Raw genomic sequence first — 25,939 nt, 5'->3', positions numbered from 1 at the left:
TGGTCGTTTCTAGTCTTGGCTCGAGCACGATTGGTCAGGCTGGGGATGTGGGGTGTCTGGTGGTGGTGGTGGAAGCGATCTATGGGTATGGCTACTGCCTTGGTCATCCTGGTGCTATCTGCTGACCTCTCTTTTGGGGGCTCGTGGCGTCGGTGAAGTCTCGGAGCTCAGTGCCCTTCGGCGACGCATGAGGTTTGGTTGCCTCACATAGTGTTCTGGTTCTCTCTATTTGTGATGGTGGCCGTGGTGTGGCTCAGAGGAGGTGCAGGGCTGTCTCGGCGAAACATTGCCCTTCGGCGCGGTCGGCGGCTCTCTCTATCGCGTCGTGCCTCGGCAGTGGGATGCCCTTCGACGGTGGTTGCGACTCTCCTAGCTCTTCAAGGTGCAGAGTGATCGCAGTGCAGCAGGCAACTTCTTCTCTACGTCTACTCGGTGTTGATTCTCCCTTCGACTGATCCAACAATGCTAGTTTCCCGTTTCTTCTCGGTCTGCTTAATGGTGTTGGGTGCTAAGTTCTTGGTGTTGGCTAATTGTCATAGCTTGTTTCTGGTTCTTCTCTGTTGTTCCTTATTCCTTCTTGTGTGTATTGGGTGCTACTTCCTGTAGCCGTTGTGTTGTATCTCAGTCCCTCTTATGATAATGAAAATGGTTCAGGCAGGCGTAAGCCCGCCGTAGCACCGTCAAAAAAAATAAAGTGGTTATGACACTGCTCACCTCCTCTGTTATTTTACATTAGAAAGTTGAAATCGGTATTTTGTAAAAAATTCCTATATAGTACTGGTGGTTCACTCAGATGAAGAGATATCACTGCGGAGTTGTGATTTAAGACATTGGCACAATCACTCTTGGTTTCGGCTTTACAGCCATACATATTAGTATGTCAGTAATTTCTCCTTTTTTTTAGTTTTAGTTATTATTACATTTATTGTGTGTGTGTGTTTTTTTTGGGGGGGGGGGTGGTTAGAGCAGTTCAAGAAGACCATTACAATATTTGTGGGTAAATAAAATGTACAATCATTCTAAGGTGTTCTCCAGAACAGAGTTCTTTGAGAAATCAGGCCTACTTTTGTTCTATTAATCTACTCTTAATATATTGATTGTTTCTTCAAGAACAGAGGGAAACGTGAAGTATTCTTAGTTGTTCCAGAATATCATATGTGAGCTATGCAACAAGACCATTTTGGGTTCAGTTAGGCTACGCCCACATAGTGCATGTCAATGATTCACTTATAGGTTAGTTAGTTAGGAGTATATAACAGTTGTGGTTTAGAGCAGTTAACCGAGATCGCCGCAGTATTCATGTATAACTGATGCCAATTTTTTCTCGCCAAATACAACCAAAGGAACAAACGATCTGTTTTTCAGTACTGAGATCATCTTAGAAGATTCCCTCTGTTGCGTTCAACTAATGCAAGCTTTCAGAAGGTATTTTCCTCTCGCCGCAGGTCAATCCCAAGGGTGCAGAGGTGCTCTAGGTTCTGCTTTTTTGACCGCCGCCTCCTGAAGTTCAGTTCTGCATGTGTGATCCAGTTCCATGCACCAAGCACGGAGGCCTCTTGCTGCTTATCAAGTCGTTGTAGTCATCTAGTATGGAGGGCTTCCTCCTCCCCATGGATTTGGGAGCCCCCGACTTCATCTACCATGTTCGCAGCCAGGGAACATGCAGCCGTGATATCCCCGCTCTTGATTTTACCTGATAGCAGTTCAGAGCCGATGCCTCTTTTGCTGATTACAAATGAACAATAAACCTTTCCTGTGTTGTTTTAGTTGAGGGATATGGGCAATTATGTTTGAGTTCTGGTATATGGTCAATAATGAGTGATTACATACTATTGATGCACCTTCTCAAAATGCAAACTTGCTAATTTTGTGATGCTATGTTTTATGCCAGAACATATACTGCATTACTTTTAAGGCCGGAAAAAGGCGAAATCCGGCCGGCACGCACCACCACCACCGCCACCATGCCGCCGCCGACGAGCGCAACAGCCCCCGCGCGCCGCCTGCAGGCCCTAGCCGCCGCACCCCGTGCCGCCCGCGAAGCGACGATCGGAGGATCCACCACCGTCCAGATTAGATCTGGGAAACCCTCGCCGCCACTCCGAGCACCCCCCTCCCACCGCCCCCCGCTGCGCCGGCCCCTTCACCCACAGCGTCGGCCTTGCCCGTCTCCGGCACTTCCAGTGACTCGCCTCCTTGCTTCAACTGCGGGATCGCGGGGCACTACCAAGTCGAGTGCACCAACCCTCCGATGTGCGACCTCTGCAAGGATACGGGCCACCCAGCGGTTCTCTGCCCGGACCGGCCGGTGATGGAGGAGCTCATGATGTACGGACACGGTATCGAGGGCCTCGGCTTCTTCCACATCAAGGTGGAGGACATCCCACCCCCATCCCCGCCGCTTCAAGCGATCGTCACCGTCGTGGGGGTGGGTGTCGCGTCCCCAGAGATGATTGAGGCCGAGCTCAACCACGTGTGTCGGTGCGTGTGGGACTGGCAGGCGAGTCCGACTTCTGACAACTCCTTCACCGTGATCTCTCCGGACGCCATCAGCATGGGCTACTGCACCCGCAGCGATGACATCACCTTGGCCCTGAACAAGCTAGTGATCAACATCTCTGAGCCAAAGGTCGACCCCAAGGCGGTCGTTGTCCTGGATACGGCTTGGATCCCCGTCGCGAGGCTTCCCGACATTGCACGGTCCGAGCGGGTGATTCGCAATATGTCCAAGATCCTCGACAAGGTGGTGGTGGTGGATGAGCTCTCTCTTTGTAAGGAGGAGGAGGTCCGGGTCAAGGTCAAATGCCTGGACTCCTCCAAGCTTCGCTCCACCATCCGGGTTTTCTACAAAGACCAGGGTTTCGACCTCAAGATCTACCCCGAGCCCCCCAACCACGTCGGCCGCCCCCGCTACTCTGATGATGGCCATTTCGGTGGGGGTGGTTCGAGCAAGGGCGACAACTCTCACTAACGTCGCCCTCGCCCCTCGCGCCATGGGGGCCATGATGAAAACGACGAGCGCTCCGAGCACAGCCGCTCCCCCTCCCGTGAGCCTTCCGACCCTCCTCCGAGCCGTGGGGGCGCGGGAGCGGGCGGTCCCGTGCGTTGGCTCTCTCGGCCCGGATGCTGCCCGCCCTGCTGCCTGCCGCCTCCCCTGCCTCCTCGGACGAGGGCAGTGACATCTCCAGTGTGGGCCTCCTCGTCATCCCGGCCTCCTCGCCGTGCTCCCCCTGCTCCATCCCCGTCGCCGACACTGCACCGCCGGACCCGGACACCCGTCTCTTCGCGCTGTCGTTCCCATCGGCGGCCGCTCCCCCTCCCCTGGAGCCCCCCTGATGGTGTCCGAGGGGGGCTGCCCGCCCCTGCTCTCCCCCGCCCCTCCGGATCCTCCTTCCGAGGCGGCGCGGGAGATCGGGGACCGTCCCTAGATGCGTCCTCCCCCGCCCGGTCGCTCCCCGACGCTGCTCCGGCTGCCTCCCCTCCCGCCTCTCCGACACTGCTGTCCCCGGGCAAGGCCGACGCGGTGTCCACCCTCGTCGCCTCCCACCTGCCTCGGACGGTGTCGTACGCCCGGCGGGCCAGGGCCTCCTCGACACCGGTGACTACCTCCCATCGCATTGCCAGTCTCGACGCAGACCGCCCGTCCGGCTTCCCAGTTCCGTCCATCCCCGAGCGTGCTGAGCTCAGGGCGGCAGCCCGGAACCTCGAGCCAGGTGCACCCGACATCCCGCCCAGTTCTTCTAGTTGCTCATTTTCCGCGCTTGAGGCTGTTTCGTTCGGCCACCTTGCTAAGGTCGCCGCCGACTCGTCTATCATTTTCAGGGGGAAGTAGGGCCCCCTTAGAATAGATTGCGGCGCTCCGCACCCACGAGATCCTTGACGGGAAACTCACCGAGACTCGGGCCCGTCTCCTCTGGACACCGGCACCTCAGCCCCCTCCCCAGGGGTCGGTTGAGGAGATCCATGGTCGCACCCGCTCCCGCACTGCCGCCCTCACGGCTCGTAGTGCCTCCCTCGTTTTGGGGTCAAGCAGCCCCCCAATGGCGCCATGATGCGAACCCTATTCTGGAACATTCGCGGCTTCGGCCAAGACGGCCGGCGTCGCCAGTTAGTCGGGTACATGCGAGACGAGCACATTGACATTGTAGCCATCCAAGAAACCATGCAGAAGGACTTCTCCCTTCAAGAGCTTGAACGTCTGAGCTCCCACCTGTTTGCGTGGCATTGGTTCCCTTCTAGTGGGAGCACTGGCCATTCGGGTGGCATCTTTTAGGCGCAAAGGATGCCACCTTCGAGGTGGGTAGCATGGATAGGGGCGAGTTCTTCGTCAGTATGGAAGTGTTTGAGCGGTCGCTCAACTTTAGATGGGAGATTGTGATCGTGTACGGCCCTATCGATCACCGCCGCTCGGCGACCTTCCTCGACGAGCTTCGGAGGAAGGTCATGGCGGCCCAGCTTCCTGTTGTGGTTGGTGGGGACTTCAACCTCTTGCGATCCCCTGAGGACAAGAACAACGACCTAGTGTACCTCCCCCGCATGCAGATGTTCAACGACGGCATCGCAGACCTAGGTCTTCACGAGTTGGACCGGACTGGGGCCAGGTTCACCTGGACCAATAGACAGGCCGACCAGACGCGATCCGTTCTGGATCGCGTCCTAGTTTCCCCGGATTGGGAGCTCCGATGCCCCCTCGCCTCTCTGAGGGCGATTACCCGTATTGGCTCGGACCACATCCCCTTGTTGCTATCCACGTCAGACGACCGTCCCCCATCCCGCCTCGCTTTCGGTTCGAGATGTTCTGGCTCAACCAACCGGGGTTTGTGGATGCGGTTGGCGCGCGGTGGGTGGCGGCCCGGGATCCCCCACAGGTCCCTAACCGCGATCGACTCCTGGCAGTTTTGTGCTAAACTGGCCCGGCAGTTCATGAAGGGATGGGGGGCCAATCTTGGGCGTGATCTTAGGGAGCGGAAATCCGCTCTACTTTCCTCCATTCAGAGCCTCGACATTCAGGCTGATACTGTCGGGCTATCCTCCGATGAATGGATGTTGCGCTATGACCTCGAGGACCAGTTATCGGTCATATACACTGATGAGGAGGCTTATTGGCGCCAAAGGGGCACCCAACGGTGGGTGCTCCATGGGATGCCAACACCGCCTACTTCCAGGCAATTGCCAACGGCAGGAGGCGTCGCAACTCCATCCACTGCCTTTGCGACGGAGACACCATCCTCCTTTGTCCCCCGGAGATTCGCGCTCACATGGACGGCTTTTATAAAGCCCTTTTTCTGCTACCCCTCGGGGTGGCGCCTCGCTGGCCTTGGACATCTGGTCGGGTGGCCAATTGGTCTCGACCACGGATAATAATGCCCTTATGGCTCCCTTCAGGGAGGAGGAAGTCCTCGCCGCGATTAAGGGCATGAACTCATCCTCTGCTCCGGGACCGGATGGCCTTCCGGTGAAGTTCTTCCAAACCTTCTGGCAGGCTATCAAGCCCGAGGTTATGGCGTTATTTAACGAGTTCTATGTGGGGTCCATGTACCTGGGCCACCTCAACTACGGGATTATCACTCTAATCCCGAAGGTCCCGGGTGCTTCGGATATTCGCCAGTTCCGCTCGATCACGGTGATCAACGTGATCTTTCGGATCCTAGCGAAGGGGTACGCCAATAGGGTGACCCTCCTTGCTAACTCTGTGACCCATCCCAACCAATCCACCTTCATACAAGGCCGGTTCATCCTCGATAGGGTGTTAGTGTTCCACGAAGTCCTGCACGAAGTCCGCTCCAAGCACCAGCTAGCGGTCTTCCTTAAGCTCGACTTCCATAAAGCTTATGACACAGTGCGGTGGTCCTTCCTCCGCGAAGTCCTCCTCCGCAAGGGCTTTGACGATCGCTGGGTCACTCGTGTTATACAGCTAGTCTCCTGTGGGAAGACCACGGTTAACATCAACGGCGAGATCGGACCCTACTTCCCCACTCTCTGTGGGGTCTGTCAGGGTGACCCCTTCTCTCTGTTCCTATTCAATATGGTGGTTGATGCCCTGGCCGCTATTCTTGATAAGCCAAGGCTGCCGGCCATATCCGAGGGGTGGTGCCCCATCTGGTGGGAGGGGAAGGGGTTTCCCTCCTACAGTACACTGACGACACCATCATCATGGTCGAGGGCTCTGATTCCGACATAGCCAACCTAAAATTCCTCCTACTCTGCTTCTAGCAGATGTCGGGCCTCACGATCAACTTCGACAAGAGCGAAGTGATGATCCTCGGTTACTCTCAGGCGGAGTACCAGGCCTTGGCCGGCCGACTTAACTGTAAGTTGGGCTCCTTCGATACCAAGTATCTGGGGATCCCCATTAGCGATAGTAGGCTGACGGTGGCGGGACCTCCTCCCTGCTGTAACCCGCATGCAACATCGGGTTGAGCCTTGGAAAGGGAGGTGGTTGTCTAAGGCCGCCCGGGTTATTCTCATAAACTCCTCCCTCTCCAGCCTCCTTTGGTTCCTGATGAGCTTCTATAGCTTGCACGAGACCCTGCATCAAGAGATAGCCAAGTACCAGTCCAGATTCTTCTGGGCCGGCGAGGGGGATAAGCAGAAATACCATATGGTCAGCTGGCCACATATCTGCAAGCCCAAGGACCATGGAGGCCTTGGTATTCTTTCCTCTAGGCGCATGAACATCTCTCCTGACCCGCCGGCTATGGCGGATCGCCAACGGGCAGGGCGGCCTCTGGTTGGACATCATCCAGGCCAAATACCTTCGCGGTCAGCCCCTTGCCTTCCGTCAGCGCTCGAGAGGCTCCCAGTTCTGGCAGGCGGCTCCAGCTCATGCCAATCCTCCGCATTGGCACTTCCATCACGGTGGGATCCGGCGCCTCGACCCTGTTCTGGTTTGACCGGTGGGTTGGGGATCTTCCCCTCGCCGCCCGTTTCCCGGAACTATTCTTCGTCACGGTTGACCCTCGGGTCTCCGTGGAGGTGTCCCTTATTGACTTAGGGCGCCTCGCATTCCGTAGACCCTTTGGCCCCCTCGAGGTGGCCGCATGGGACGCGCTCCTCCAGACCATCGCGCTCCAGCCCCTCGACGTTGGCAACGCGGACGACACCGTCTCATGGCGCCTCGAGTCTTCTGGGTGCTTCTCAACCAAGTCCCTGTATCAAGCGATTGCCCCTTCCACGGCTCCTGAGCCTTTTAGTCTGATCTGGGATATCCGCCTCCCCTTGAAGATCAGGATCTTCCTCTGGCAGTGGATACGCGGACGCTTGCCCTCAGGGGTTGAGGTGCGCAAGCGTAACAGACCTGGGGACGACCGGTGCCCCCTCTGCGACGTGGCGGAAGATGTGAATCACATCTTTTTCTCGTGCGTGACCGCTCAGTTTCTGTGGTCCTGCTTCCGCGAGGTTGTTGGTGGGACTTGGTGCAGCACCAACTTCCCGGACTTGTTGGCGGAGATTCGGCCTCCGCCCCTCGTCACCGCCACATTAGGTGGCTATGTGTTGGGGTTCTCGCTTGGACGCTCTGGACCGTTCGCAATAGGCTTGTCATGCAGCAGGCTCCTCTTCGACGTGCTACTGACGCCATCTTTAAAATGTGTGGTTTCTTGCAGCTCTGGCGGCCGCTTAGCCGCTCCGAGGACCGGAACTCCATCGACACTCTCCTCGCCGACCTCCGAGCGATGGCCTTCCGCGTGGCGCCCCCGCTTCCGCCACCTCCACCTGAGCCTGACTAGGCTGGCGGCTCCCTCTGCGGTGCTGGTATGCCGGTGTTTTTTCCTTTTTTGGGCTTGTTGAGCTGTGCCCTCGGCATTAACCTTGCTACCTCCGTTTCGTGTGTGTGTGCGTGTGTGTGTGAACTCTCGTGCCTTGGGCGTGTATGTGGCTGAACTCTTGTATCCGGTTTGTGTTTTGGGTGGTTGGCGTTATATATAAAGCGGGGCGAAAGCCTTTTTTGATAAAAGTTGCAATATTTTTGTATGTAACTTATACCAATGATGAATTGGTAAATCAGACTGATTGGCCCTTTTTATCTTTTTAGTAGAGAGTGTATAAGATTTAGTCTTCTTTATTCAAAAGGTTATAACACTTGCAACTTTCTCTGAACTTGACATGGTCCATACAATCTTTCAGGAGAAGAAAACATGACTGAAGGAACAATATCTTTTGTAAGCTCCTGAGCTCATACTATGGTACTAGTGTTTATGAGCTCATATACTCTGCTAGTGTTTTCACACTGTGCAAACTTCTCATAAATGGAATTTTCATATCTACATATGTTGCCGCCCATTCTTCAAGCGTTTTTACTCAATTTTCAGATATCATATATTGAAACCATGGATACATTTTATTAGATGAATGTACTTTTTATCCAGGTTTTAGCAAACCCGAACAGTACGTGCATGAACAGAATGTGATAGTAGTTTGAAAAAGAAGAGATACTATCAATATTTTCTATGGAAACTTTAAATATTGTAACATAATCATCTTTCGGCTGTACTTGTGTGCTCCCAGCTTCTCTTAGTTCCAGTATCCTAATGTTAGCATCTACTCTCTCCGTTCACTATTATAAGATGTTCTAACTTTTTTTGAATCGAATGTATATAGACGCATTTTATTGTGTTTGTTCACTCATTCAATCTGTATGTAGTCCATATTGAAATATCAAAAACGTCTTATAATAGTGAACGGATGGAGTACTTATGAGGTAACACTATTAAAAGACAAAAGGATCTCAGCCACAATCAAGCAAGCTGGGTTTTTCAGGTCATATCACCTCCAAATTCAGGCCTACTCCCATGTTGGTTTCTCTTTATTTTTCCTTGTATGGGTGATAAGTGAACACCGAAGCGCAATATCTATCTATAATAGGCAATGTGATGATTAGTTTGTTGATTGTTCATTCCGCAGACTTAATACATCTCTATTGTGTAGAAAAAACTAATGGGAGTTTGTGCTATGGGCAAGAATTCAAAGAGATTATGTGGTTGCAGATTGAAGGAAGGCTTGGCATCTTGTCTTGAGTTAGATTCATCGATCCGTTCCAAGCAATGCAGGTTGTGTTGTTTTCGCAGGACCATCTCATGTTGTTTTGCGTGTGGCTTGTCGGGCGACAGGGCACTAAAAAGCTCAAGATGTGATTAATATTGTTTCTCCAATCTTGGACATGTTTGCGTAGCCATCCATTCAAGTGAACCCAAGAGTCTTTCACGTGCATATATATGCTCATCCGTACTGTTAACAATGTAGTAACTTTCTGATGGCAATTTTTGTACGAATGCTCTAATGCCACAATTTGGCAATGATAGTTAGGTATGTGATTTTTTAGTCATCGTTTTACAAAAAAATCACACTTCAGGTTCCTGTTTCTAATATAAATTTGGGTTGTTGACGTATCTAATTTGGTGTCAAATGGGCAAGGGCCGGGCCGTCACCCCCCCCCCCCCCCCCTCGCCCGGTGGTGCGCCGTATCTTGCTCTGGATACGGTGGGAAGTGAGCGAGGATCGGGTCTTCGCATCCTTAGTGGCGCGCTACATCGACGCCCAGGTGTACTGGAAAATGAGCAAGGGTCTTCGCATTTGACTCGATGAGTGCGAAGGGTAAGAAAACTAGCCGAGCCTAGGAGGATCCACTTAGGTAGCTGGAACGTAGAGTCCATGACAGGTAAGCTTCGGGAGCTAGTTGATGCAATGGTGAGGAGAGGTGTTGATATCCTTTGCGTCCAAGAAACCAAATGGAGGGGACAGAAGGCGAATGAGGTGGAGGATACCAGCTTCAAGATGTGGTACACAGGGTCGGCTGCAAACAGAAATGGCGTAGGCATCTTGATCAAAACAAACAGAGAAACTGCCATTCGAACGAACTACTAGCGACCCTCCCCTCCTCCCGTGTCGTCCCCGCGGGCGACCAGGGGAAACCCTAGGGCGCCGCCGGCCGGCCCCCCTCCCTTCGTCTTCCTCCCTCGCCGCTGACTGTTCGCACCATCGGGCGAAGCCCGTTTGGTGCTGGCGACGCCGGGGTCTCGTCTCTCCCTGCTCGGGTGCCGGCGGCATGGGGCACCTTGCTTGGGAGGCGGCGCTGCTCTATCGAGGGGCGCGGTGGCATGGCTACATGGTCCGGCGGCGGGGCTGCCGGTTCGTGGTGGTGGAGTGGAGGGCCTCGCGGTGGTGGGCGCACTCATGGCAGCGGTGGATCTGACGCGGCGACGGTGCAGGAGGTTGCGGGCAAGCAGGTTTTCGGCTAGATCCGGCGGGCCGGGGGCCCGGCTGGTGGCGCAGGACGGGGGCCGGGGCTCGTCATGGTCGCGGCATCGGAAGGGGGCGGTTGTGGTTGCTGGCCTGCTCCTCGGATCTGGCTCATGGCCGTCGGCGGGTGGCTCGGAGCAGTCCCTCGAGGTCCCGGCGTGGATGTGGGCTGCCACGGCGTGGTGGTGGCTCATGGCGGTGGTCGGTGTCATTTCACGGCAGTGGCTGGACTTCTCCGGCGTCAGCCGGTCGGTGAGCGCCCTTGTCGACCTTCGATTCCTCTCCTCGTCCTTCGGGCGCTACCTTCATCGAAGGGTTGGTCCTCTCCTAGTTGCGGTCCATCACTCGTCTCGCGCCCGGCAGTAGGACCGAGCTCGTCTCGCGCCCGGCAGCAGGACCGGCCTCATCTCGCGCCTGGCAGCAGGACCGAGCTCGTCTCGCGCCCGGCAGCAGGACCGAGCTCGTCTCGTGCCCGATAGCAGGACCGAGCTCATCTCGCGCCCGGCGGCGGGATGGGCTGATGGAGGCCAATTTTGGTCGGCCTAGTGAGTCTAGGCGCTGGGGGCAGCTCAGGAGTGCTAAAGGCGGGGCCTTTCCACTCGTCTCTTTGGTTAGGGTAGCGGTGGGTGGCGGGTGAGGTGGCATCGGGGTCTTGGATGCCGGGGTGGCGGCCCTGATGGTGGTGTCGCGGTGCTCATGGGCAGAGTCGGTGGCTTGGTGTTGCCCGGTGACCATGGTCGTGTGGGTGGCATGGTCGGCGGAGTGTGGCATTCGGTAGCGGTGAGTATTGGCCGGGGTGAAAACTTGTTCTATCTTCGGACGGACCAGCGGCAGCGAAGCTCGTTCCCTTCTTGAAGGCATCGCCGCGGCCATCATTGCACGCCATGTTGCTCCAAGGGAAACTCTGACCCTCGAGTTGTGTGGTGGCGGCGCTCCGGTGTCGTATCCTTTCTAAAGGCGTCGCCTTGGAGCCCACAGTTCGTCGTATGCGGCTTCATCTCTTCGCGGTGGCGTGCTCACGGTCGAGGATCCGGCTGCTCTTGTAGTGCTTAGGGTGGTGCTGCTGCACTCAGCGTCTATGTATCTTGCCTTGGGTGTGTGCGTGTGTTGTGGTGGCGTGCGTTTGTACCGGTTTGTTGTTAGTCATTGCTTTGTATATAAAGCAGGGTGAAAGCCTTTTTCGATAATCTTGATCAACAAGAGCCTCAAGTATGGAGTGGTACACGTCAAGAGACGTGGGGACTGGATTATCCTGGTCAAGCTGGTAGTTGGGGACTTAGTTCTCAATATTATTAGCGTGTATGCCATGCAAGTAGGCCACAATGAGAATACTAAGAGGGAGTTGTGGGAAGGCCTGGAGGACGTGGTTAGGAGTGCGATTGGTGAGAAGCTCTTCATAGGAGGAGACCTCAACGGCCACGTGGGTACATTTAACACAGGTTTTGAAGGGGTGCATGGGGGCTTGGCTATGGTATCAGGAATCAAGAAGAAGATGTCTTAAGCTTTGCTCTAGCCTACAACATGATTGTAGCTAACACCCTCTTCAAAAAAAGAGAATCACATCTAGTGACTTTTAGTAGTGGTCAACACTCTAGCTAGATTGATTTCATCCTCTCAAGAATAGAAGATAGGCATGCGTGCCTAGATTGTAAGGTGATACATGGAGAGAGAGTGTTGTCCCTCAGCATAAATTTGTGGTTGCTGACTTTTGCTTCCTGATTCGTGTCCAGCGGGATAAGCGTGCCAAAGTCGCTAGAACGAAGTGGTGGAAGCTAAAGGGGGAGGTAGCTCAGGTGTTCAAGGAGAGGGGCATTAAGGAGGGCCCTTGGGAGGAAGGAGGGGGTGCAGATAATATGTGGATGAAGATGGTGACTTGCATTCGTGAGGTGGCCTCAGAGGGGTTTGGAGTGTCCTGGGGAAGTAGAAGCGAAGCTAAAGATACCTGGTGGTTGAATGATGATGTCCAGAAGGCTATCAAGGAGAAGAAAGATTATGTCAGGCGCCTATACCTGGATAGGAGTGCACACAACATACAGAAGTACAAGATGTCGAAGAAGGCCGCAAAGCGAGCTATGAGTGAAGCAAGGGGTCGGGTGTATGAGGACCTCTACGAGTGGTTAGACATGAAGAAAGGTGAAAGGGACATCTATAAGATGACCAAGATCTGAGAGAGGAACACAAGGGATGTTGACCAAGTCAAATGCATCAAGGACGGAGTAGACCAGCTCCTGGTAAGGACAGGGAGATTAAGCATAGATGGAGGAAGTACTTCAACAAGCTGTTCAAACGGGAGAATGAGAGATCTACCATTGAACTGGATGACTCCTTTGATGATAACAACAAGTGTTTTATGTGGCGAATCCAGGAGTCTGAGGTAAAGGAGGCTTTAAAAAGGATGAAAGGAGGCAAGGTGATGGGCCCTGATTGTATCCCCAGTGAGGTGTGGAGAGGCCTCGGGGACATAGCGATAGTATGGCTAACCAAGTTTTTCAACCTCATTTTTGGGCAAACAAGATACCAAAAGAATGAAGACGGAGTACATTAATTACAATCTTCAAGAACAAGGGGGGTGTTCAGAGTTGTACTAATTCTGATGAGCCATACAATGAAGTTACGGGAGAGAGTGATTGAGCACCGCTTAAGAAGAATGACAAGCGTGACAAAAAATCAGTTTGGTTTCATGCCTGGGAGGTCGACCATGGAAGTTATTTTCTTGGTACGACAATTCATGGAGAGATACATGGAGCAAAAGAAGGGCCTGCATATGGTGTTCATTGACTTGGAGAAGCCATATGATAAGATACTGCAGAATGTCATGTGGTGGACCTTGGAGAAACACAAAGTCCCAGCAAAGTACATTACCCTCATCGACGACATGCACGATAATTTTGTGACAAGTCTTCGAACAAGTGAAGGCGACACTGATGACTTCTCGATTAAAATAGAACTGCACCAGGGCTCGGTTTTGAGTCCTTATCTTTTTGCTTTGGTGATGGATGAGTGCAACACACTGGGTTTTGCCCTTGTTTTTTTCTTTCCTTCTGCTTTAGTTAGATTTGCTGGTTTCTTGTTCTAGTTCTTCTCAGTCAACTCCTATGGACTTAGCAAACATAAAACCAACTAAAAACCTCTCTCACTAGCTCTCCCTCTCTTCGGGACAACCTCACATTTTCTCATAACCCAAAGCCCATAATATTTTATTTTTCTCAAAAGAATATGTGCTCTTAAGCACTTAGGTTATGAAGCTGATACCACCTAGAGTTCAAACTTTTGGATGGAGGATGCTTAGAAGGGCAATTCCTACAGGTAAACGAGCAGGTAGGTTCACTAATCACATAAGCAAAGTTTGTTCGAGGTGTAGTGAAGAAGAAGATGATTTGCATTTGTTTTTCCATTGCACTTTCGCTAGGGCTGCTTGGTTTGCTGAACCATGGTGCATTAGATCAGATGCTTTAATTCGAAATTGCAGATCTATTGCAAAGGCCATACAAGCTTTTCTCTCTATGAATCATCCCCATGCTTCTTGGGAAAATTACATGTGGTGTTTATGGAAATCTAGAAATAAAAACATATTTCACAGGAAAGCAGGTAACCCTCGACAGGTTCATCATATAGCTCAGCAATTGTTGAAAACCATGAACTAGGAAAATGCATGGATAAGGACCATCACAAAACTCATTCTGGACATGCAGGTCAAGCAAATGTTTTTCCAAAACAAGGAAGCACCATTAAGACGGATCTCTTGATCCCAGGTGTAAAGATCTTCTTTGATGCATCATGGAAAAATGTCAAAGTTCCAGGCTTTGCGGAAGGAGCAACGACTACAGGGATTGGTGTTTTCATGCATCTACCGGGAGAACAAAGTATCAAGGTCCAGATTCAGCACTCGTGCTGGCAGCAAATGCAGCGAAGCATCTACAAGTCCAACAAGCTACATTTTTAACAGACAACCTGACACTTGCTACAGCTGCTGCAAAAAGGGAAATTGCTACAAACAAAATCCTTTGGGAGCTCAGAAAAAGCTTAGCGGATTATATCCATGTCACAGCAGGTCTCCAAGCACAGGTGTATCACATCTCTAGAGATCTAAATGGTATTGCCCATAGTGTAGCTCATCAGGTTCTAAATCACTCTTTAGAACCTTCTTTTACGTGTATAAATTCAGCTCACAGAAATAGGGAGTGCCATGTAATTTCTTCCTTCATCAAGTTAATCTCCAGGGATATGTACTCCATGCTGTAAAGTGCTTATGAGTTGAATATAAGGCATCTCTGGTGAACATCTCTATCTGAGGAAAATTTCTAGATAATTATCATAATTTCTTTGGGTCAAATATACCTCAGAAAAGTCCCTAGCCCCACCAGGATCTAGGTTTTCACCCGGTATACAAGTAGGGTGAAGAGGAGGGGAAAGGAACAACCTTGACGGCGCCAACAGGAAGGGAACAGTGTCCAAGGACGTCGTCACCGTCATGGTCGGACTAGCCAGCCTCGGATTTCTCCGGTGTCCATCCCCATCTCCAACCTCGAAGCACGAACAACACCGGCAGCCGGAGACCACCATAAGCTAGATCTGGCAGGAGAACGCCGCGGATGTCGAGGAAGAGGCCATCAGATCGAAAACGGCCACCATCGAAGGGCCCCGCACCACCGCCACCACCTGCCACTCACTCGCCGCCTCCACGGGCGAGGAGGACGGCCAGCACCGCCAGCCGCCGCACGCTGAAGCAGACGCCGACCCACCAGCCATGGCCACCAACATGGATGCAGGGCACCTCGAGCGAGACCGAGGCTACTAGATCCTCGCCGCCACCATCCTTGGCAGCCGCGCGGCGCACCGGCGGCCCCTCTGGTGGCGACGAGGAGGAGAGGCAGGGAAGGGGAAGCGGCCGGCGGCAGCTAGGGTTGGCCGCCCGCGACGCGGGGGCGAGAGGCTGTCCGAAATGTTTCTCCACACAGTTTGATCAAAATTATATAATTCATTCACGTAATTTTGCAGTATGGTGAAATAAATTTTGTTTGCTGCTTGATTTTGTTTGGACACATAGAAAACATTGTTTTAGTCTGGTATGAACCAAATTTTGTGACACACATCATTTTTCCGTTGTAATAGAAATACTATTTATTTGTTTCCGTTTTAGGAAGTGTAAATTGTAGCAGAGGAATAAACAAAAGAACTCACAAACCCTAAATCCAGATCTATCCCCTCCGACCTAGGCTATGGCTTCCATCGTGTCCAGGCTCGCGCGGGCAGCCTCTGCAACCCGCGCCTCTCCGCCAGCCGTTGGAGGTACTGCTGGCGGCGGTCGCCCTGCAGCCGCCATCCGTGTCTCTGCTGCAGGTAATCCCAAAGGAGTTCTTCTTATTTCGATACGAATGCTTCAGACTTTGGGTATACTTTCTTTCTTATCATCAGTAGATATATCTGAATAAACAGGCAGAGACTGGACCTTATTCATTAGGAGTTGTTCTAATCACCACACTTCTAACAAGCATGTTGTTTGATTTAGTAATACCAACTGGTAATTTGTTATAATAGCGAGCTCTGCCTTGCAAGGCTCAATCAATCAAATTAACTCTGCTGAGACTGAGAGCGTAGTCCAAATGATTGTATTATCCACAAATTAAATTGTAACTCTATCATTACTCAATAACAGGAGGCCTCAAGTCAGAAGATGAAGAAGAGGAGGAGAAAGTTAGACCCAAGTCACAAGTAGCTCCAGATGACGCACCCAGACGTCGCCCTCTCCTTGTTGATGAGAATGCACTAACGTCTGATGAAGCCATGTGGGCCTTCTATGAGCACTGGTGCAAGTTTCATGGCATATCATGTGACCGTTCTGAGATGGAACGCCGGTTCAAGACATTTAGTGATACCGCAAGGCTTGTGCACAAGGTGAACAATTCTCTTGTGCATGGCGAGTTGGCGATGAGCAAATTTGCAGATCGGACCAAGAAGGAGATGTCTCGTCCTAGCCTAGGATCTAGGCGCACAAAAAAAATGATCTCATCCCTTTATGATGTACTCTTGTGTGACCCTTAAGCCACAAGTTATGCTTCTCTTGTGATCCAAGACATGCCTCTAATTTCTAGCAGTAATGTGTGTCTCATTTTAGCTTTGGTATAAGCCTGTATCTGCGTGTATATTGGACAAGAGTATCTTTCGCTTTGTTGTATGAGCTCATTTAGCTTTAATAAATGCTACATTTTCTGTATCTGCTCCGTTATGCCTTTTGGTGCCGAATTATAATTGCACTCTTGGTCAACTTGAGGCAGACGTTTTTTAATGTTAAATACAGATCATTCTTAATGCTAGACGCCACCGAACCCATTATTTGGATTATGTAATGAAAAGGTTTGAGCATTCAATATGAAAATGAGCGCAGAAATTCTGCACAGAGCATCCGTAAATACTTAGATTCACGTGGGCAGATATTATAAGTAGAACTATGATTGTGATTGTGATGTTGCCTTTAGAATGCCTCTGTTGTTTAACAGGTTCAGTAAACACCAAGGGTATGATACGAATTGGATTACAAAAGATATGATAAAAGAGGTATTCATCAGGCACGTATGGTTTGTCAATCTCTGCATTTTTCTTTGCACTTTCTGAATCATAGGTCCAACCTGTTTGATGGAGAAGTTGGTATTGCTCTAAATATGAACCTTGCGTTCTAGCAGTCCTTCGACTCCTGGTTGTTGCCTGCTGCCTAGTCAAAAGCAAGTGCACTTGTTTGTACTTTTCTGCTTTGTTGATTGGATTGATGATTATGGGCTATTATTGCGTGTATCTCCTCTGTTATGTGTACAATCAAGTTATATAGGAGTATGAAGGATGCCTGATCCATAGTTAAGGGGCCTGAAATATCCTTCACTTTGTTGTATGAGCTCATTTAGCTTCAATAAAAGCTTTATTTTCGTGTACCTATTCCTGTGTATTAACTCCCATAGCTGCTACGCATGCTTTAGCTAGGAGTACATCGTTGCTTTCCTTCCCTTTGCTTGCTGGTGTTCCTCTAATAATTGGCCCTTTGGTTTTTGACTGTTATGGTGTATTTTAGATCATACATGTTGTCATTTGCTGCAAGGAGTCATATGAATGCCTTTGGTTATATGCTGGCAAATTTAACAACTATTAGAAGAAAATAGTCTTTAGGTTGATGATAGCGCGTTTCAGTCTTGATGCTTCTCGGATTTGCAGGCTGTCGTGTGGAGCTGGTGGTGTCAGCTGGTTTTGTTCCTTTAGAATAGCATGTGAACTGTTCTTAGTTGCTTCAGAATAGCATGCGAAGTATTCTTAGTTGTTCCAGAATATCATATGTGAGCTACGCAACAAGACCATTTTGGGTTCAGTTAGCTACGCCCACATAGTCACTTATGGGTTATTTATTTATACAATAACATGAGGTTTTATTGTTTCTTATTGATTTTATTTGTCATATTTTACATAACAGCTTGTGGACTTGAGGGCAGGCCTGGTGCAGTGGTGAAGTCCTCCCCACTTGTGCCAAGAGGTCCTGGGTTCGAACCAGCCTCTCTGCATTGCACTTTGCAGGGGTAAGACTAGGTTCCTATAATCCCTCCCCAGACCCCACCTTGTGTGGGAGGTTCTATGCACTGGGTCTGTCCTTTACATAACAGCTGTGGACTTGTGGTTTAGAGCAGTTAACCGAGATCGCCACAGATTTCATGCATAACTGATGCCAGTTTTTTCTTGCCAAATAAACGAAAGGAACAAACGACCTGTTTTTCAGAACTTAGATCATCTTAGAAGATTTGCCTCTGTTGCATTCAACTAATGTAAGCCTTCTAAAGGTGTTTTCCTCTCGCCGCAGGTCAATCCCAAGGGTGCAGAGGTGCTCTGATTTCTACCTTTTTGGCCGCCGCCTCCTGAAGTTCAGTTCTGCATGTGTAATCCTGATCCAGTTCCATGTACCAAGCACAGAGGCCTCTTGCTGCTTATCATGTCGTTGTCGTTGTCTGGTATGGAGGGCTTCCTCCTCTAGATGGAACTGACATCTGAATCCTTCCCCATGGATTTGGGAGCCCCTGACTTCATCCACTAGGTTCACAGCCAGGGAACATGCACCGGTGATATCCCCACTCTTCCTTGATTTTGCCTGATAGCAGTTCAGAGCCGATGCCTCTTTTGCTGGTAACAAATGAACAATAAACCTTTCCTGTGTTGTTTTTGTTGAGGGCATGGCCAATTACGTTTGAGATTTGGTATATGGTCAATAATGAGTGATTAAATACTGCTTATGCACCTTCTAAAAATGCAAACTTGCTTATTTTGTTACGCTATGTTTTATGCCAGAACCGGTACTGCATTACTCGTAATGCTGATTATAGAAGTTGCAATATTTTTTATATGTAACTTACTGACCAATGAAGAATTTGTAAATCAGCCTGATTGGCCCTCTTTATCTTATTAGTAGGGAGTGCATAAGATTTAGTCTTCTTTATTCAAATTAAATGTTATAACACTTGCAACTTTCTCTTAACTTGACATGGTCCATTCAATCTTTCAGGAGGAGAAAACATGACTGAAGGAACAATATCTTTTGCAAGCTCCTGAGCTCATACTGTACTGTTTGGGTTTGGTAAAAGCTAGGTAAAAAAGTACATTCATCTATTCAAATGAATCTGTGGTTTCAATACGATATTTGAAAATTGAGTGGAAACAGTTTGAAGAATGGACGGCAACATATCTAGATATGAAAATTTCATTTATGAGAAGTTTGCATAGTGCGAAAACACTAGCAGAGTATATGAGCTCATAGACACTACCATGCTCCTTTGTTTTTGTTAGAGAAGAAATAGGCTGCTTGGCTCGGAAGTCCATCCCGGCCAGAGAACATCGTTTGAACAATAGTTAAATAATCGATCCAGTTTCTAAGCTCCCACGAAATAGAGAGCCGTGAGCGCTCGGGGGCAACTTTTACGTGATGGACCTCATGTCAGCCTTAGGAGCGATGGTCTCTCGGCTGGGCGATTACGAGACTTTGGTGCCAGATTCCACGGCTCGACACGTGTGGAAACTGGACTGGTGAAAAAAGAAATGCGTGGAAACTGAAAAGACAAAGACAAGGCCGTTTGTGGAAACTTGGTCTTGAGGGTCTTGAGGGGACGCTCCAGGGGAGTAGGTGACGCCACTGATGCTGCCGCTCGAATTGAGCTTGAGGGGTCGGGACACCACGGTCTTCCTGGTGCTCGAATCCAGGCCCGACTGCCCGTCGCCCGTGGGGGCGCTGTCGCCGTCGCTGCTCCAGGGCCTTTCACCTGTTACGTGTTGTGGGGGCGTAGCGGGGATCAGGGAAAAGGGGTTTCAGCTGTGGCGGTCGAGCTTGCGAAGGACACTGCCTCCGCTACGTGGTGGACGACGTGGACGGGTGGAGGGTTGGGGGCTTGAGTTCTTTGGAACGGTGCCCCCTCTCTCTGGAACGACAACACCGGACGAAGCATCCTCAGCGGCGGTGGGGAATCAAATCCTCACTTGAATGGCGGCGGCGGACTAACACATCCTCGGCGGCGGCGGGGAATCAGGTAAGGGTCCCCTTCTCTCTCCTAGAGCATTCCCTTCTTAGACCTCCTATTGGGATGGCGTGTGGCGACAGCTGGTCGAGGGGCCGTGTTGATTCACCGATCGCGCGTGTCGTGTTTGGCGTGAACATGCAATCTTGCAGAGCAACGGCAACGCAAGAGCGCATATGCCAGAAAGCACGGGTGGGTGGCGTCGTAATTCTGGTCGAGGGCGTGTTGTTCTAAGAGATGTAGCATTGGATTCAGTTTCTCAATGGAGGACAACCAGCCATAGTAGCCTATATACCTTGCCTCCCCCAAATTAGTAATGTAATGTTTCAGAATAGTGCCCACACACTGCATCTTTGGATGTTGGTTTGAGCAGAAGTGGGGAACATATTGTGTTGGCTTTTGATTATTACAGTTTCAGTTTAGGAGGGAAGATATCAAACTGCCATCACATAATGTTTGCAGAGAGCTTCTTGTGACCTCAAGCTTTCGAAAATGTCAAGAACCAGCTTTGGAAAATTTGTCTAATGTTGTCCTGTAATTTTACAAACCAATACTGTGTGCTTAGCAACAGAGGGCTTTGGAATATTTGTCTAATGTTGTCCTGTAATTGTGTGCCGGCTTCTGCTTGTGTGCTAAGCAGACCACATCAATCAAGAGATGAAGAGTAAAGGCACGTCGGCTCGCAAGGTGCTGGTTCGTCCTAGATATTATCACCTAAAATAAGAATGCAATTGTGTGAGTCCCCACTAGCATTGGCTCATGAATCCTTGAATTTTGACAACCAATGATTGTTACCTGCTATTGTTGCAATATTGTCGTATAAATATTGTTTGTAAATTTATAGGTTCCTCAATATCTGTTGATTGTCTACTAAACAAAAGTGAATGTCCACTCAGCTAACTTGTTTTACCTTTTGGCTAGATGATACATGCTCACTTTAATTTTTCTCCTACAATTTCAGGAGGGTCGGCTGGTTTTTTTTAGAGCAAACATATCTAGTGACCTCCTTTGCTTGATGTTGCTTTGTTAATAGGACACCTCGCACCTGTGCTGATGGAGAAATAGCAATACTTGTGTATATAACCATGCTTACGCCTACTATTTGTGCCGGTGTATATAAACAAGTGATTTGTGCTGTTGTGCACAGACTAGCGTGGCCGCCGGGGGCAGCCAGGTCTTGCCGGGCATCCCTAGCTCCAAACCAAGTCAACCACCAACCTGAAGCCCCTCAGAGAAGTCTCCCTCGCCGGCAGGGTCGAGACCACGCCAAGCCGCACCGGCAAGGTCTCCGGGGACGCCAAGGCCAAAACAAGACCTCAAGACGAAGGCCTCGCAGGCTCCATGCCGGCAAACCTCCGCAGACGCCATCGCTCCACCTCGCCGAACCACCAGTCACTAATCAGTGCGGTGTCAAGCCCTCAGGCAGCTAGGTGGGTCCTGTCAAGCACGTGGCAGCCTGCAGGAGGAGAAATTACCTTTAATGACACCCGTCTCAGATGCGTGTCAAGCAAATAAGAGGTGGTTAAGCGAGCGGTGGAGGAACCTTGCTGGGGCTGCCTCTCCGCACGACACCTAAGATAGCATTTATGGCATTCTGTCCTAAATTGTCAGAGTTAGGTATGATAGCACTGTTTGCTATCTAATGACAGTATAATGACTGTTTTACCACTATGGTCGCCCCTTAAGCTATATAAGGAGGCCCGAGGCAACCTAGCAAAGGATTCGAACTTTTGATCCCCTAGCACTCGCATGCGCGTAGCCGCTCTCCCCAAGGCACCTTGCCAGGCTTGAGCGCTCCGTGTCTTTGTGCTCCCACCAATCAATACACCAAAGCAGGAGTAGGGTATTACGCTGCTCAGCGGTCCGAACCTGGGTAAAAAAGAGTTCCCCTCGCCGCGCTGCCCTGTTGCCTCTGCTCTTTGTGCAATGTGATCATTCCCCACCCCCACCCCCCCCCCCCCCCCCCCGAACCACAAAGGGTCCCGTGGCCCCATAGGTGATTGTGCTCATTGACCACGACATCTCTGGCGCGCCAGGTAGGGGGCAGTTCGCTTGTGCCAACCTGAAGCCACAGCCAACGCGTCGATCTCCATCGTTTTCTATGTCACCCTAGCACCCATCGCCTCTGCATGCGGGCGGCGCCGCGGCGGCGGCGAAGCAAACGTTGCAGTGGACGTGGCCGGCGCAGGCGCGCAGTTGCCAAGCCCATCGCGACGGGAGCAGGCGGCGAGGATACTGGAGGCGGGCGCCTGCCATGACACTCGGGTGAAGGCGGCGGCCGTAGCACAGGCGGCGCGAGTCTCCTACCTCCACCTCCCCCCTCGTGGACGCAAACACAGCCGCAAGAGAGATCTTCCTTGATCGGGCACAGACCACGATTTTCCTGTCATGACAGCGGAAACTGTGATCAGGGGGAGGCGACCCCGGCAGCGAGACGTGCATGGTTGTCCCAGTTGTCGGCAAGCTAGCGCCTAGCGACATGGGTACCCACCCGGTAGTATCGCGGGCCGCGGCAAGTCCGTTGGATGTCTATTTGACCCCGGCAACTATGGGATGCTGCCGGGGACGCTATGGCAAGATTCCACCTCACTTTCCCCTGACGGAATTCCCGACGCGTCAAGATCCTTCATACGCTTTCCGTGCGCAGAGGAAGAAGATCTTCGTGTACAAGGTTTCCAGGGAGGGGGAGGGAGAGGAGGAAGGGCCATCCGTTCACGCACGGCGAAGATTGCAGTAAAAGGAAAAGCTAAGTTGAATTTTTTTTCTCAACTCCCTGTTCCTTAGTTCGCTTTTTGTGATTTCCTTCACTCGAGCCTATTGATTGTATAAGAAACCTGCACGCGAAGGAACCCGGTCATTCGCGCCCTTGTGTGTTTCGAGTCCGCTCAACAGCTCAGGTGGCTGCGTTGATAGAGTTGAAGGGTAACTTGCCGGTGGCAACACTGCCGGCAGGCTGCTAAGGATCCGTCCTTAAGGCGCTCGCGGCTAGTGATTAACCCCGGCAAGGCTCCATCATGCGTAGGGTGCTTAACATTATACGAAGATGAGAAACAGAGTAAAAGCGAAGGGATAGCATAAGTTCATACGACTACTTGAAAGTAATTATTACACCTCGAAAGTAGCAAAGACCTAACATAAGGTCAGAAACTAATCAATTTTACATCGATTGATAAAAAGGCGGCGCAACAATGCGCGCCTAAGCTTCTAGTACAACCTCATGGAACATGTAAGGACATATACGAGATCCCTTTCAGTAATCACTTAAGCCCTCTAACTCGGCTTAAACAGCTACTCCTACAGTACATAAGAACAAACAAGATCATAAAATGATCATCCCAAGGTGAATCCCAAGGTGAGTTCAACGAGAGGACTAGGCCCAGATTGGATCATTCTTCTCACCGCCCTTTTATCATGATCTCTCCACCGGCACTCTTGCTGTTCCCTGGCCATGTCCCAATCCCAAAGTCCATGGTATCGAACACGGCCATCCTTGAGAAGAACAAGGCGTTGTAAGGATGTGCACGCGCTCACAACGTACTTGAGAAACTCCATTTGGAGCCGCGTGAGCGTGAATCCAATCATGACCAGCTCCTTCATGTGAGGGTGGCATTGCTTCTGGCTCGTTCTTGACCATATTATCCCGTAAGTTTCTGGAATCTCCGAGCGAGCCACATGGATGTGCAGGACCTCGAGTGATGGCGCGGCCATGAGGAGGGTGCGCGTCCATGAGACGTCCCAGTTGGAGGGCACGTCGGCGACAAGGAGCCTTCTTCAGGTGGAGCAATGGCTTGTCTAGTTTCTTGACCCCAATCGGCCCGGTGAACCGGATGACGAGGTTCTCCATGGTTGGCGACATGTCCAGGAACTGGTTGAGCTCATCGTGGTGGTGCGGCACCGGCGGCAAAACCACCGGATCCTCCTCCACAAAGAAGGTGAGGTTGGTGTGCGTGAGGCACGGAACCGAGCCGAAGACGAGCTCCACCGTGTTGGTTAGGCAGGCCAGGCGGGCAAGCATTGGGAGGTCCCGCAGCTCGATCTCCATGAACGAGCACCCTTCCACGACGAACTCCCTGATCTGTGAACACACCACCAGACGGTCCCCCGCGCAGCCGCAGGACGTGAGGTGCAGCGCCTGCAGCCGTGCGCACTCGCTGAACACCCTCTCGTACACGTCCACGGGCGTGGAAGCGGCCATGTCTCGCAAGACCAGCTTGGTGAGCGCGCCGTAGCAGTGCAGCTTGGGCGGGAGCGTGCAGTTGCCCAGCGTCAGGCTGCGCAGGCGCGACCTGTCGCCGTCCTCGAGGGGGATGCCGTAGCCCGGCGGGGGCCCGTGGAACGCCGGCCTGACGGCCACCTCCAGGTCCTCCACTCCCCACGCGCCGACAGCGGTAGTGATCAGGCGGTCGACTATGCGGGCGCCGTCGTCCGTCTGGAAGAACTCGAGGCGGAGGGTCTTGGGGCACCGGCGTGCGGCGCCGCCGTCTGCCTCCAAGAAGCCGGTGACGCCGTCCACGAACGCGCGCATGGTAGAGGCCTCGCAGCTCGCCATCGGGCCGTCGACAATCCTGCACAGAGCCTCGTCGCGCGGCAGGTTGAGCCGGCGGAGGGCGATCGTCTGGTCGTACTCTAGCGGGAGTATGTCGCTCACCCTGAAGTCGTACGCTGGGATCTCGCGGGGGACGCGTGCCCAGCGCCTGGCGAGGACGGCGGTCGAGAGCGCGCTGCGGGTGTCCAGCCGGCTCAGTATGAGGCGGATCAGCTCTTCTGGGAGCGCGCTGAGGCGGTCCTCTTCCACGGCCCGGCCCGGCCGCACGCGACGCAACCTCGGCATGGCGGACTCTCGATGGTGGCGATCGATTTTGAAATCAGTTTGACTAATTCACATCTAGATGTTTCTTCACATATAAGCTCCCACAAATACATAATGCAGCAACAAGAAATAAAAAAACCTAGGACAACTTCTGGAATCTGGATGCGCTAAGCGGCGGGAGGCTATATAGGCAGATCGAGGCCAGGTGTTTTAATTGGATACGAACGGATGCTTCAGTCCGAATTGGATCCGGAATCTTTATTCTCCATTGTCTTTTTTTTAACTGATATTCTCCATTGTCAATGTTACTTGGGTCTTCTCTGTTTTTTTGGAACTTTTGGGCCTTCTCTAGCAACCTTCAATTTTTGTCCGCGGTAATGAAAACCCTATTCGTCGCTCGATGCGGCAGGTTGCCGGTTGAAATCACCTAATTAAGGAGTACTTCTTTCAAAGATTACTCCCACCTTCTCAGGTTGTGACCAACCTGGAAGTTTTCTCTTTTTTTAGATCCGTTTATTCAAAATATTTTATCTCTTAAACCGTGCGTCCAAATCTCGAACTGTTTTCACCGTTAGATTTCTCATGTCGAGATCTTCAAAACTAGGTCCATATCGATAAGTTTTGACGAACTTTTTTTCACGCAAAAACCAAACTAGGAGTGTTGAGGATATAGACCTTAGAGTCATCCGCCAGGAGGGGCCGGGTTACTCATATGGTCACTGCCAGAAGCCCGGCGCCAAGCAAGAAGACGGTGGGCCAAAGATGGGCTTAAGGCCCGTAGTCACAATCATCATTATGATATAACTTGTAGTGCAAGGCAAGAATAGTTGAGAGTCCGAGCCGGACACTTTTATGAGCCGGCCGGGACTCTGAGAGCTGCTGGGCGTCAGCCTCCCTATATAAAGGGACGACCCGGCAGCGGTTTAGGGACAAGCAAGATCTCATCGAGAGCCAGGCATAGCAGTTTAGCTCCCTGGTCATCGAAACCCTAATCAATACCACCTCAACTGGACGTAGGCTTTTACCTTCACCGTAAGGGGCCGAACCAGTATAAACCCTCGTGTTCCTTGTCCCGCTTAACCCCTTCAAGCTTCCTAGCTGCGATGGCTCCACGACTAAGTCCGAACTCAAGGACATCTGCCGTGACAATTCCACGTCAGTTGGCGCCCACCGTGGGGCCAGCGCACGGTGGATTTGAATTCTTGAAGGGCAGCTTCGAAGGGCTCAAGGGATACGTTGTTGGCCGGATGACCAAGAGTCGTCGCGGCAAGCTCTACATCGACGATGCAAACTGGGGCCCCGACGCCGGCTCAATTGAGTACGGGTACCGGGTCCCCTTCGACGGAATTCATGTTTTCAT

At 51.5% G+C, this 25,939-nt stretch overlaps 1 long non-coding RNA gene and 1 pseudogene across 1 annotated transcript; one reads left to right on the top strand and one right to left on the bottom strand.

Moving 5' to 3' along the window:
* Window positions 1-9,851: 9,851 nt before the first annotated feature.
* LOC120975901 (uncharacterized) lies at window positions 9,852-16,450 on the top strand. The gene is made up of 2 exons (XR_012205269.1): window positions 9,852-10,488; window positions 15,893-16,450. It is a non-coding gene; the product is annotated as an uncharacterized lncRNA (long non-coding RNA).
* Window positions 16,451-23,057: 6,607 nt separating this feature from the next.
* Window positions 23,058-24,600, bottom strand: LOC141043007 (uncharacterized; annotated as a pseudogene).
* Between the last annotated feature and the right edge of the window lie 1,339 nt (window positions 24,601-25,939).

Source organism: Aegilops tauschii, chromosome 3 (assembly GCF_002575655.3).
Source record: "Aegilops tauschii subsp. strangulata cultivar AL8/78 chromosome 3, Aet v6.0, whole genome shotgun sequence".
In the NCBI taxonomy this organism is placed as follows: Eukaryota; Viridiplantae; Streptophyta; class Magnoliopsida; order Poales; family Poaceae; genus Aegilops; species Aegilops tauschii.
This window is presented reverse-complemented; position numbering and strand designations above follow the sequence as displayed.